At 33.0% G+C, this 14564-nt stretch overlaps 2 long non-coding RNA genes across 3 annotated transcripts; both read right to left on the bottom strand.

Annotated features, from left to right (window-relative positions):
• Positions 1-1399: 1399 nt before the first annotated feature.
• On the bottom strand, positions 1400-3009 carry LOC114406480. The gene is made up of 3 exons (XR_003665439.1): positions 2780-3009; positions 2288-2473; positions 1400-1610 (listed from the first exon to the last, which is right to left on the bottom strand). It is a non-coding gene; the product is annotated as an uncharacterized LOC114406480 (long non-coding RNA).
• An 848-nt stretch (positions 3010-3857) lies between these two features.
• LOC114406479 lies at positions 3858-7385 on the bottom strand. 2 transcript variants are annotated; one of them, XR_003665438.1, is made up of 10 exons: positions 7061-7385; positions 6716-6761; positions 6406-6520; positions 6095-6243; positions 5600-5769; positions 5250-5331; positions 4714-5181; positions 4506-4640; positions 4339-4418; positions 3858-3870 (listed from the first exon to the last, which is right to left on the bottom strand). It is a non-coding gene; the product is annotated as an uncharacterized LOC114406479 (long non-coding RNA). The 2 variants fall into 2 exon arrangements; XR_003665437.1 differs by having other exon boundaries at positions 4714-5331.
• Between the last annotated feature and the right edge of the window lie 7179 nt (positions 7386-14564).

Raw genomic sequence — 14564 nt, 5'->3', positions numbered from 1 at the left:
AGAGCGTGATGCTGGACAAGTGGTCTCAATAACAGGGGTGAATTAAGTTTTAAAATTTTTCCACTAACAAATTTTATCCTCCTTTTAAATGATAGATGATAGGCTCAATAAGAAGAAGCAATTTGGGATCTTTTACTCTTGTGTTCAAGATTCTCACAAGCCAATAGACAAACAGTCTCTTAATTACAACCTATTTTTATGAAATGTACAGATTGATTTCTCTCATTTAGAGTAGATGATACAAATTGAAGATCTTAGAAGAATTCTCAATAGATTTGCAAGTGTTTAGCCCATAGTTGTTTAGAAATTATTTGACAATTAAGTTCTCTTAGAACATCTCTCTTCTTTTTTTTCTTTTCGAAGTCACACACACACACACACACACACATATATATATATAGGCCCATTGTGCCTTTTCAAAATAGTTTAAACAGATGTGTCAAAAGTTTTTCTGAAATTTTCTTCTTTATAATCAATTACAGGATTCTGATAATCGATTACAGAGTTACATTTTGAAGGGTTATTATGACTTTTCAAAGTGTTTTCTAAAGTGTCGTTACTGGTAATCGATTTAGGACATTTGATAATCAATTATAAGATTTAAAATTCAAATTTCAAAACTCTTTTTAAAAAGCTCATTTGCAATCTGTCTCTAGTAATCGATGTTGAAAATAATTGTTTGAGGTCAAAACTGATTAACCAGTGTGAGATTCTTTTAACAAATAAACTAAGGCCTTATCTTTTTATTGACCTTGAATTAATCTTGAAACAATCTCTATTTGCTTAACCTTAAATGTTTCTTGTAGCAATCTTGTTTGCTTATACTTTGGCATCATCAAAAACCTTTATACATATATTCACATTCTCTCTCTTTTTGATGATGACAATCATTATCAAGTAAATTTTTTTTGGCATCATCAAAACCTGCATGATTCACATTCTCCTCCTTTTTTATGATGACAACCATTATCAAGTAAATTTTTTTGGCATCATCAAAACCTACATGATTCACACATGTGTGCATATATTTTTTTTGAGTTACTATGATATTGATGTAAATTATTCAACAGTTCTATTAATGATTAAACTCTGTCAAAAGACTTAATTTTAAGATTTTGCTTAAGAGGATTGAATCTAATATTACTCAGACCAACAACTTGTTAATGGGAGGATGCTTATGTAATTAAAATAATCTATTATTACACTATTATCCATATTTTAAAAAGACATATTTTTTAAGATTAAAATAATTAGTTTATGTAGTACAATCCAAAAACTAAATAGTATTAATTAGTTTAAAATGACCTATTTTACTATCACTATATCGTTATTATAATATAAACCCGTGCGTAACGCACGGGTCATTTTTTAATTTGCAATATACCATTAAAATGCAATTTAGTGTTGAAGCATAAAAAACTAAATATTAATAACTAGATAATGGTGAGAATAGTAAAATTAACAAAACAAAAAAGCTGAATATTAATAACTAAATAATTGTTCAACAACTAAATTAACAAAATGTTCAAGCTCCATCCACTGTGACGGAGTGAATGGCCCTCTCACACCAGCCAAAGCCCCATGCAAGCTTATGCTTCCTGAACTGTAACCTATCCATACACATTTTCCATAAGATAAAGTCAAAAAACCATGCAACACAAACAACACAAAGGCCTAAAACCAGTTTCATGACAATTTAAAAACAACAAAAATATACTTAAAAAAAATAAAAAAGCAAAAAGAAGGGTGGCAGATGTTCAATCAATGGCGTTAAATGATCCCCCCTGCTGATTTCAACAAACAGCAGTCAAGTCAACTCTGATAAGAAAAGTGGAACAGAGATTTAAGAGAAAGAGACCATACTACAACCAATAAAAAATTTGGAACTTTTTTTTTTCATGTAACAGCTCTTCATATATTTTTCTCATTTGGTATACTTTAGTTTACTGTGCAATTTTTTTTTTTTATCAAAATCCCTCTTCCTAAAAGGGGAAGAAGAAGGGAAGATTTTTTACATTTTAGGAAGAATTTTTTGGCTTTGTGTTGCTTTCCTGTGATATGACTCACAAACACAGACTACTCATGTATTTTATTTCCACGGAAAGACCTTCCACCGATACTATAGAATCAAACAGTAACAACCCACATAATATTTTGGCTCCCCACAATGGATACCATAAATATTCCAAATCCAAATAAAAAAACACCACTTTAAAATAAAAAAATAGTACTTGATTATTGATTAACAATTAAAAATTACTATTCCAACCTCAACATATGCATGTACCTGCATTTCTGTTGTTGCTAGACAATTGGTGGTAAGAAAAAGGCAATGTGGCATTTAAGGAAGCCTTATCTACCAACAAAGACTCTGACTTTGGAGAAGAGAAGCTCAACATTTGTGATTGGTGATGATCGCCATCAGAGAAAAGGGTAGCATTAGATCTCAACAAAGTTGTTTCATTCGTGGACCCTGAAATATAAATGGCAGGGAAGATTTAAAGATGTTGCTCTAAAAAAATTGATAAGAACATATATAATCAATGAATTTGAAACTCCCAGGAAACTTTAGGAGCAACATTAATCAAAATCATTGACTTGAAACAAAACACCAATGAAATCCCAATAAAATATCCAATCCCAATTTTGATACTGAATATGAATAGCATCAGTAATTATGAATTGGAAACCCATAATTTTCAAAAAGAAACAAAGATAGCAGAGTAAGCTACAACATTGTCAACATCGCATCCAAATGCAGATGATATAAAAATCATACCTCACCAACATACTTCTGCACAAACTCAGATCCCACAACCCTGATGAAGGCAGCAGTGGTATGATTCACAACAGCTTTGGCAAGCATTGTTTTACCAGTGCCAGGGGGTCCATACAGTAAAACACCATGGGGAGGATCAATACCAATTTGTTTGTATAGTTCATGATGTGTAGGGGGTAGCTCCACAGCCTCGTGGATTTCCTGTTTTTGTATATCACATCCTCCAATGTCCTAAAAATATCAAATACATGAAAAGGGGATAAGAACATGCCATAAATAAAAAAAGAAAACCCTCAAGACAACATTTTTGACAATATACTAAACATAGGCCTAACAAATATACCACAAAAGCAATTGCTAATGCTTGTTAGCATCAATGTCATTGACCTAACAAATATATCACAAATCATCATCACTCTCATCTTCCTCATTAGAATCCATCTTAATCCTACGAAGCTCCAAGTTCTCACCCATACAAAATGATGGACCAAAACTTTCAGTGTCAATGTTTCCAACCTAGCAACCTCCTAGACTTAATACAGCATATATTTTAATAAACATCTAATCATTGACATTTTTAACATATAGCATCAGAACCCGGGAATCCATGAACTGCATATAAAGAACTAAAAGAAACATCCCAAGCTTATTTATGGGTCCCGCTAATTTATATGCTTAATGCAACTTTCAACTCATCATAGCCATGAAATTACGGTGGGTCTTGAGCATACCACGTGAGCTTCAGTGGGATGTTCATTGTAAAAAACAATTAATGTGTGGAACAAAATGTTTTTCTTCCTTTAAAATAGCTAGAGAGCTAACATTTGATGTTATTTTGTCAATCAATTACTTACACAAAGATATCGGCAGCCACGTATATGAAGAGCAGATCTGAAATAATTAACTTTTTTACGAAATGCTAGAAATTGGCGTAGCTCAAAATAGGGAACTCCGCCTTGAGTGGCTCCAAAAGCCTAACAGAGATGTCAAGACCGTTGTTAGCGCTGTGAGCGAGTTCGGCAGGGTGCTTGATGGTTCCGAAGGGTCCACCAGTCTTTGTACACTTGTCAAAGGTTCCAATAGAGTGCCCTCTGCACACGAAACACACCAAAACGCGTTAAAACAACAATCCATAATTGTCCTACTTATAAATACCCTGTCTCAAAGTTAGAGCTTTGGCAAAGAATTGCAAGCATACATTAAGCATTGCCTAGCATACTTACCCAGGTTCTGATATTACTTCTATTCAATCTTAATTCCTGAGATTCCCTTAAAATTCCTTTACCTCGAAGCCTTAACACATTTTTAGCACATGTACTCTCTGGAGGTGACAGACGCGTGCCCTTGGGCTTTAATATCCTTGTCCAAGGCCGAAGACCCCCCTACCTCTTTGTTCACATATTCTAGATCTATCCCCTTAATTATCCAAAGGTTCTCCACTATTTGTCTACAAAGAGGTTGGTCCCTTCATTGCCACTAAATGCATGCCTTCCTATTTCCTTTGTTTCGATGACCCTCTCATGAACATTAGTAGTAAACATGAAACAATGGAAACTTACACAAAATTTCCACTCATGGAGAACTTAAGCCCAAGCAAGATATCAACCAGAAACTTTATTCTTCCATTCTTCCTGATAATCTGCAACAACCATCATAATATACACTGAAGATGTGAGGCAACATATGTGGGAATTAAAGTAATAAATGTATAAGATGAAGCTGATACCTGCTTGCCCATTAGCCCATTGACAGCATTCTCTATCCAACTATCCGTCACAGTCTGTAGATGATAAGTTTTTAAAATAAGAAAAGGCAGCTTTGCAACAAAAAATGTACACATTTTAATGAGCTTCAATGAACACTGTCCAAAAAAAAACTTCAAATTAGTAAGTGTGATTAATTATCGACGTTCCTTTGGATTTCCAAAATCTAACCTGTGAATTCCATATCATCTGCCATTGTGTCAATAGTGACCTCTCCATCAAGCAAAAATTTTCTTCCAGCATCATTTCCTGTGTATGCATGTTAACACTGGCTGCTCAAGGCAACCAATTCGACATATCAAAGACTGCAACACTACATTAATATCAGCCAATATGTGTGCATGATATAGCAAAAAAATTGGGAAAATAGAGCAAGGCAAAGAAATTTAGTTTCAAGATCATAAAAATAGAATAGTCTATCACAGACCACCATCAACTCTCCATCGCATGTTCTGGATTCTTCTGGCAACTGCTCTATTATGTGGCAACCAAAATGGCTGAAAATAATTATTACGAAACACTATGCAAGAAGGCATACAAAAAGTATAAGTACCAAGCAAATAGAAGCAAAAGCAAATGCCATCACAACAACATACCCTCACTGTGCTTTCTCTTCTTCCCCATTTTTTGCTAAAAAATCTGCCATACCCAAGAACCAAAATCATATAACAAAAATGGTACTAAAATTATATGCATAATAAACTTACGTTTGCGCTTCAGCAGTTTAAGTTTCAATCTCTTTTTCAATTGAATTTTTCTCTGATGATCTAGTGGTATCTTTGGTATCCCCTGCTCAACAAATTAAGCAATATCAGCTGAAGCAAATCTACCAAATCTGCTATTAGCTTAACATACCAAACATACAATATTCTATTGGTCCATGAATTTTTTTGCAAGATAATCACATTGAAATAAAAAATAAAATATATACAGCACAATAACAAAAAGCATAATTATTAAATTGAATCCTACACAACTCACGAATTCAGTGTATAGGAGACAATAACATTTAGCGAGAATCGTAAGAACGAAATTACAATACAGTTAGAAAAGTTACAAATTGCAGCGATAAGGAGTGGATGAGAGGCAGTAGTGTGAAGCAGAGCACACAGCGGGAGCCAGAAGTGAGGGAAAAGAACAGTATACATGGTTGAAGTGAACCCAGCAGAAACATCTTGACCCAGAATCCATGCCTCTTTCAGCCACTGCACACCATAGTAAAAACAACTGCCACAGGAACAAAGTTTAGAGTAGGGTTTTCAATCAACAAAAAGAAAGTACACAAATTAATCAATGTTGAATAAATTAGAGTGTATGTATAATGTCATTATTGATAATGTAATGTCACTTCCACAACTGGCAATTTTGTTCTCGTGCTTCCAACCAATAATACAACATGCATTCAACTATAAAATTTACTAACTTCATTAATAATTTATGTAATTTTTTGAAGTGAAATATATTGGTGTAATTAATTCATTAAAATCTTATGAGTATAATTTAATTCAATCTTTGTCCATTTGCTTAAATAAGATTCAGTACTAAAATAAACCTTCAAATCAGGCTTGATGGGCATGCAAGGCACACTGCGTGAATTTGGGTTTCGGGGATCTTTCACTGCGTGATATTCTCAAAAACTTGGTGAGCACGTTGCAAAGGGATTACTCATTGCTTTGTAAGAGTAGCATGACCCTGAACCATCTGCTCTCACACACAAATAGATAACAAAAAGAAAGCAATACATTAGAACCCCATTCAAGTCAAGGGCAAAAAAAAAAAAATTAAAGCCTTCACAAACAACAAAATAATATCAAATCATATATATTGTCAAGCAACTCTCTTGCCCTCTTCATCTCCACTCACACTCTCTATGTATCTTGTTTGTGTTTCTTTTTGGATTTGTTTCGCATGCATGAATCTCCTTGTCACTTGATTCTAGAGATCTTATAGAAATCTTTGATCTGTTGGATAGTGTCAACTGTTATCAATTTCCAAAAATAATCAGAATTTTAGGATTGAGATAATGAACTTTGGGATAAAACAAAATTTCAATAGACAAACACATAATAAATAAGGATCAAAATTATTTAAAATCACTTTGACATATATTTTTTTTAACGAAAACTAAACTAATTATATGTGGTATCACTAAAGAAAAAGATGGAGCTCACACCTTGCTTGGATTGAAGTTACAGAGAATCTCCAATAGTTTGAAGAGCCTATACAAAAAACATGCATGTAATTAGATTTCAGATTCAAGAAATTGAAAATCACACTCATATATATTGTTATAAATTGCGTGAACAGCTTTAACAGGAGAAGAATCTTGTGACTCAACCACAAAAATAAAATAAAAAGAGAGGGGAAATTATTACTTTGGGATCCTTTCCTGCGATACCAAAATAATCTACAACAGGCTTTCAAGGAAAAAATAGCAACGAAGCATCCAAAAAAACCACAAAAAATCAGACAAAAAAAAAACATAAACACAGTTTTAATAAAATCAAAATAGAAGAACCTCTATCTTCTTCTTAACTTCTCCAACAACTTCTTTGCCAAAGCCGTCGTTGTTACTGTAACATGTCCCAAAAATAAAACCACAAAAAATCAGACCAATCAAAGAAAAAGAACCCAAACCAAAATCGCAAAGAATAGAATGAAGATGGAAGCCCTCAGCAGCTCTAAAACTCAACCGAAAACAAAAGAAAAAAGTGGAACTGAAGAAGACACCAAAATGAAGAAGAAAGAATGGAAACAGAGGAAACAAATTGGTGGGGAAATGACACAAATGAAGGAAGCAGGTTTGAAGTTGGTAGGGAAATGATCAGAAACGCTGGAGAAGAAGCCACGTGCATCACTAACAGAATGGCCAAAGCTAAACACTCAACGTGGCATAAAACGCGGCACAAAACCAAGGCAAAGCTGAAGGGGCATAAAATGACCAAAAAGCCAATAAAATGGACAGGTGTCATCAGCTGAAGCACGGGCACAATAGTAATTTTCCTATGCTTCTCTTTTTACCTTAATTCTGGATGTCCTCACGGAACAAATCCAAGAGATAGCGCCGAGATGCATGCTTTTTGCAGATGACATAGTCCTCCTTGGAGAGTCGAGGGAGGAGTTGAATGAGAGGTTGGAAACTTGGAAACGAGCTCTAGAAACACATGGCTTTCGCCTAAGCAGAAGCAAATCGGAGTATATGGAATGTAAGTTCAACAAAAGAAGGAGGGTTTCTAACTCAGAGGTGAAAATAGGAGACCATATTATCCCTCAAGTCACACGGTTTAAATATCTTGGGTCTGTAATACAGGATGATGGGGAAATTGAAGGGGATGTGAATCATCGCATTCAAGCAGGATGGATGAAATGGAGAAAAGCATCGGGGGTGTTATGTGATGCAAAGGTACCGATCAAGCTAAAGGGAAAGTTTTATCGGACTGCGGTAAGACCGGCGATTTTGTACGGAACAGAATGTTGGGCGGTCAAGAGCCAACATGAGAATAAAGTAGGTGTAGCGGAGATGAGGATGTTGCGGTGGATGTGTGGTAAGACTCGACAGGATAAAATTAGAAACGAAGCTATTAGAGAGAGGGTTGGAGTAGCACCTATTGTAGAGAAGATGGTGGAAAATAGACTTAGGTGGTTTGGGCATATAGAGAGAAGACCGGTAGACTCTGTAGTGAGGAGAGTAGACCAGATGGAGAGAAGACAAACAATTCGAGGCAGAGGAAGACCCAAAAAGACTATAAGAGAGGTTATCAAAAAGGATCTCGAAATTAATGGTTTGGATAGAAGTATGGTACTTGATAGAACATTATGGCGGAAGTTGATCCATGTAGCCGACCCCACCTAGTGGGATAAGGCGTTGTTGTTGTTGTATAAACAATAATATTACAAATATAAAAAAAAATAGTTCGATGTATGACACTTTTTTTCTAATACTTTATTTATGATTGGTTTAAATTTGTTAAAAATTATTAACTTTGATGGATTTCACTTCTCATTTAATGAAGGAAAAAAATTGTTCTTAAATGACTAAAAATTATTTATTTAATATTTAATTCTTTCATAATTATCACTATATATCTCATATTACTAAAAATATAATAAAAAAGAAACAATAAATATGAAAAATTTACTGCAAAATTACTGAATTATAATAGAATTTATAATGTTTTTTAACCAATAAAATGAGAGGATTTTTTTATCTTATTTATTAATAAATGAAGCTATGTAATGCTTCTTGTCATATATATAAATAATATATAATAAAAAAACAATCATGTATAAATTTAATGATAAATACAAAGAAGTAAAAACATAAAAAGAAAATCTAAAAAAAGTATAAAAATAAAAGCAAGAAAGAAAAAAAAAACATAAAAAGAAAGAAGAAAGAAAGAATGTAAACAAAAACACATGATTGATAAAAAAAATGAAAACAAAAAAGAGGAAACATAAGAGAGAGAACTACACAAGAAGAAAGAAAATAGTAACTTCTTCTTGCTCAAAATGTGACACATGTTCTTCCAAAGGTTCTCTAATTTATAAGGTATGGATTTCACAAGAATTATTTTTTTTTTCAACCCACAAAAAACATCTAATTTTTGCATTTCCACATTGGCACTCTTTGTGCTCCAAACAATGTTAAGTTTGTTTGATCATGCAATCAGCAAATGATTTGAAGTAACTTTTTTTCTCAAATCATCATCATCTCCACAATTACATATGCATTTCCTCTCATGTTTTTCAAACATTATGCACGATACTCCTTGGTCATTTAAGATCTAACTTGTCAATTTGTACTACCATTGTTTCTAACCATACAGACTTGGCACCATGAATTTTCATATATCACCGACAGATATAAGCTCAAACCCTAAAACTTTTTCAAACTTTTATTTCAAGTCAAAGAGACCCATCTTTTTCCCTAATCGTTCTCTCCCTCTAATTTTTCTTCCCTTTTGTAACCTTCCCCAACCACACCGCCAACACCAAAACTTTTCTTACATCTCTATTTTCTTCACTTCCTCACTCTATATCCAATTGAAGTTCCTAAAAGCCAAAGCTCCAACCAATTGAAGTTTATAAAATGTGTTTAAAGACCTAAATGTAAAACTTAGATTGATGTGTGTCGATCCCCTAAACCTCAAATTAGGGACCTCTGATGCAAGATGATCCTAATCGTCTAAGCTCTTAAACCCCAAACACAAAAATATCATTGGAGATATTTGAGGCCTGAACAAAGTCTAATTGGTGCAAATCAGTATACAACTTAGATCGTGGACTTGTGGATCTCTCAATTATAATCCAAATCTAAAACGAAATAGGGGTATTATGCTTAATGTTTGAAAAACACAGGGTGTGCATGTGTAATATGTATAAAACACAGGGAGTGTGTGTGTGATTGTGGAGATGATGGGTAATTTTGAGTTTCAACTTTTATAAGTAAACGTGACTTAGCATCGTTATGGGAGGGGTGCCAAAGAAATGGGTTTAAATAGGGGGGTTTATGCGTAATTTGAGTAAAACAAATTTGCGGCTAACCGGTGCTTGTATCATCAATTATAAGAGCAACAACTTTAGAAACAATTGATAAATTATAAATCCTACCATCATTGACTCTATTAGAGATAGATTTTAATTTCAGATTTTGTGTTGTAGTGTTTCAAATCTCTCTTTAGCCATTTTGGAAGATTGAAAAAATACATTGTGTTCATTAAGCATCATCTTCAATTTTGTGAAAATTTCTGGATCAATATAACTTTTAGACCTGTTGATAAAATTAGAGAAGTTAAAACTTAGAAGATAATATTTGGAGTATTTAAGAACATGGATTGAATGTAAGTAAAGAATTGTAATAAAATGCAAGTAAACAAATAAGCATAAAGAGCAAACTTTGGAGTTTGCCCAGGCATAGGCAACAAATTACCAATTAGGTGATATGATTGGCCTTAGATTCCTAGAGAAGGTGGTCCTCTACCATTATTGAATGATTTGTCCAATTTTCTCTCGATGATGTAACACAAACATCATATTATAAGAACTTATATGCTTCTAGAAATTCTTGTTATCACTCGAATCTTTATCAATTAGAAGATGTTGAAGAGGATTTGGTGGTTGCTTGTAGAAGTGGTAGTTGAAACTTTTCAACACCACAACAATTTTTTAAAACAAAAATTTGAAGTGTTTGTATTTTTTTCTCATTCTTTCTTCATATCACATATAAGCTGCACAATATTGACAAAGATAGGTAAGATCTTCAATATCAAGGTATCCTATGAAATTTGAAGCATTCTTTAAGCATACATGATTAATTGGGGGTTATATCATTGATTAGTTTAAATAAAGTACATGTATCATCATTTTTTATATGATTAGAAATGTTAGTTTCACACTGCCTCTGGTCCCAAATATAAAAAATTTCAACTAACTTAACCTTATTTAATGTTACTATCTCTAAAATACATCTCATTTAATTGAGGTGCTAGTTTCAATGACTCAACATTGTTATTAATAATGAATGAAGAGATATCAGATGAGGATCTAACATTTGTAGCTTGTTATTATCAGAGCTCGAGAGAGATAAAATTGAATTGTTATTGAATTGAGATTGAAATCTGAAATGATACAAGTAAGGGTCTCAATATATAGGTACAAAGCCCAAATGAAAGGAAATGTGAAACTAAGGGATAAGAGTCCTAACAAAACTATCCTAACAAAAAATAGAAAAACAAAAATAATTATCTTCCTGTTAATTGTTTCATTACAATAAATTTCTATGATCATTCATTTACCCCCACAAGCTGACAATTGACACTTTTAGGTTGGACAACAAATTGTGAAAAGGTTTGAACTCAAGGGGCATGGTGAAGATATCTGCAAGATGGTTTTTGGTAGATATGGTGGAGAAAGAGGAAGAGTTTGGTTTAAAGCTTCTCACAAACAATGTGAAAATCAATGTCAATGTGTTTGGTAAGCTCATGGAAGGTAGGATTGGCTGCGGTGTAGGTAGGTGACTTGTTGTGAACATAAATGAGAGCTGGTGAAATGAAAGGAAGTTGTAGTTCTCTGAGAATGTAGGTGAGCCATTAAATTTCACAGGTGACAGAAGCCAATATGCAATATTCAACTTCAGTGGAGGACCATGAGACAGTAGATTGCTTTTTGGAACAATAAGATATTAAGGATTCACAAAAAAATACAATATTCAATTATTGATTTGTAGTGTACTGAATCTGAGAAGGATTTAAGTTGAAGTTAAGAATCAATAGAATAGAAGAGACCAAGGGTAAAGGTGGTTTTGATGTAGTGAAGTACCTGATAATCGACAATTTTATTTTAATTTCACACATGAATCGACATAGTTATCTAGCCTTTTTTATACATTGAACCTTGTATTTACTCAAAGTTAGGATAAAATAGGAACTCACACTTAGGATCTCTAGAGTCATAATTTGTTATAATTTCTTGATGTTTTTGTGAGTTTTGGGAGGAAATTGGGTTAGAATTACAAATAAAGTTATTCTTGCTTAAGTGTGGCTTGTTGTGCACTTAAGTGGGCCAAGACAAAAGCAATCGGAGGAACTACTAACATGACTCGTTCAAGCGAACCTTTTTGGATGCTTAAGCGAGAAGAACTTAGAAGAAAATGATGAAGCCACACTTACTTAAGCATGGCATGCTATATGCTTAAGTGAACTAAGTCAGTAAGCAACTCTAGGGCCATTGGAGGCCTTTGCTTAAGCATAAGCCTCAAGGCACTTAAGCGAGGCAATCAAGCCAAAGGAGGAACTCGAATCCATCACTTAAGCACGATATTTTGTGCACTTGAGTTAGGAGAGTCAGTAACCAAGCCTTTTAAGATCAAAAGGCCTCACTTAAGCGAGACATTACTTGTGCTTAAGCGAGGAAAATGTGTCAGGCCCAAGCCCATATTAGATTATAAAAACCTGGAGCCCGAAGGATGATGGCATTCTCTCAAGTTTAAGACATCAATTATGTGTGAGAGAAAGCACCATTCTAGGGATTTTATCTTGATTTCACTTTTGTATGTTTGATTATGGGATTTGTAATCAAGGTATGACGAGCTAATCTCCTCATTTGTCAGGGTTGAAAACAATTGAACCTAATTTCATGTTATACTCCTTTGTTGATATAGTTATTTAGTTTTATTATTATTATTATTATTATTATTATTATTCCCTTAATGTTTGTTCTAGACTGATCACTTGTTACTTAATCATAGGGATCGATAGTTTAGTCAACAAACACTTGTTTAATTCCTGAACTATAAAGAGTACCTAGTGGGGATTGATTCTAGACATAAGTCAATACCAATTAGGCTCCTTTAAATTTTTAAACATTAATGTTGGTCATTTAGATTAATTTTCCAAGACATTGGAAATTAATCTAAAGGACTAAGACTTTTCCGCTTAAGACATTAAAGTTAGAATTTAACTGTGAATTCGAGATAAATTACATGAATAACTAGATTAATTGATGTTGTTACATTGAAAAGGGGAGAAACCAAGTCCAATCTTGGTTGTCCAAACAACCTTCTTCACAACAACGTTGCAATTGTTTCTTCCTTTATTCTCTTTTTTATTATATGTTTTTATTCTCACGTTGTTCTTTTATTATTCAAACACAACCATTGAGAAAATACTTTTCAAAACTTTAGTGTTTTGATTAGAATTGTCCTAATAACCACTAGTCCTTTGGGAGATGACTTGGACGTAAGTTCTAAACACTACCTTGAAACTTGGTTTCACTTAACCACACGAAAAATCTCTAACAGTACCTTGATTGCAACTTGATGATGAGAGATGATTGGACAACTTATGAATTGGCTTAACTATTGAATTGAATAACAAAGATCAAGTCTAGTGTTGGTAAGATATAAGAGTTTGCCTATAAGACATTTGTAGGTTGTTGTATCATCCAGGAGCTTGTCATCATCTTTGTGTAGCCTAGTATTTTTTTTATCATAGGAGTGTTGGTAGATTTGGAAGCCAGAAGACCCATGTTAGAAAATATTTCCAATGCATATTTTCTTTGACAAATATGGATTCCTTGATGAAACAGAACAATCTCAAATCCAAGAAAGTATTTAAGATTGCTGAGGTCGTGAATTTTGAATTATTTGTTAAGAAATTGCTTAGTGTCATTAGTTTCCTGTTGGTTGTTTCCTGCAAGGATCAAATCATTCACGTAAACAAGTAATGCAGTAAGAGCGTGGTTATGAATTTTAAAAAATAACGAGTGATCAAAGGAAGATTGAGTGAATCATTGGTTTGTTGAAGAGGAAAAGAGTCTAGCAAACCATTATCTGCTTGATTGTTTCAAACCATATGGCATATAGTGCTTTCTTAAGCTTTACAAACTTAGTTTGGTTGAATAGGAGTGGTGCGCGGGGGAAGTTCCATATACACATCTTTATTGAGATTTCCATGAAGGAATACATTATAAATGTCAAGTTGTTGCAAGGACCATTGATTTGCTGCAGCAATGGTCAAAAGTAACTTAATTGTGTTTACCTTTCCAATTGGTGAAATAGTGGCAAAAGTAGTTGATACCTTGGGTTTGAGTGAATCCACGAAGCATAGCTTTGAGCCAATACCTTTATTTTATGTTAGACTATTTATTTTAACTATTATGATAATTAACATAATAAAATTATAATGTATACTTAAATATATGTTTCTTACTTTATTTTAAACTTGATTAAAAATATTTAAAGATAAAGTATATATAAATAGTAGAATACATAATATGAAAAAACTAAAATAATTGAAACTAAAAATATATTAAAAACAAGGTATCTATAAATGAAATTACAAGAGGTTTAAAATTAATTAAAAAGCTAAAATTATAACACCTCAAAATATATTTTCATCCATAAAATAAAATTGAAATTTATATAAAAATATTTTATGAATATGTCATTAATGTCATTTACATTTCGTCATCATAAAATTGGAAATATTCTTATATTGTCCCACAAAACTTATAGTACTTTTTTG

The sequence above is a fragment of the Glycine soja genome, chromosome 3 (genome assembly GCF_004193775.1).
Source record: "Glycine soja cultivar W05 chromosome 3, ASM419377v2, whole genome shotgun sequence".
Lineage (NCBI taxonomy): Eukaryota > Viridiplantae > Streptophyta > Magnoliopsida > Fabales > Fabaceae > Glycine > Glycine soja.
This window is presented reverse-complemented; position numbering and strand designations above follow the sequence as displayed.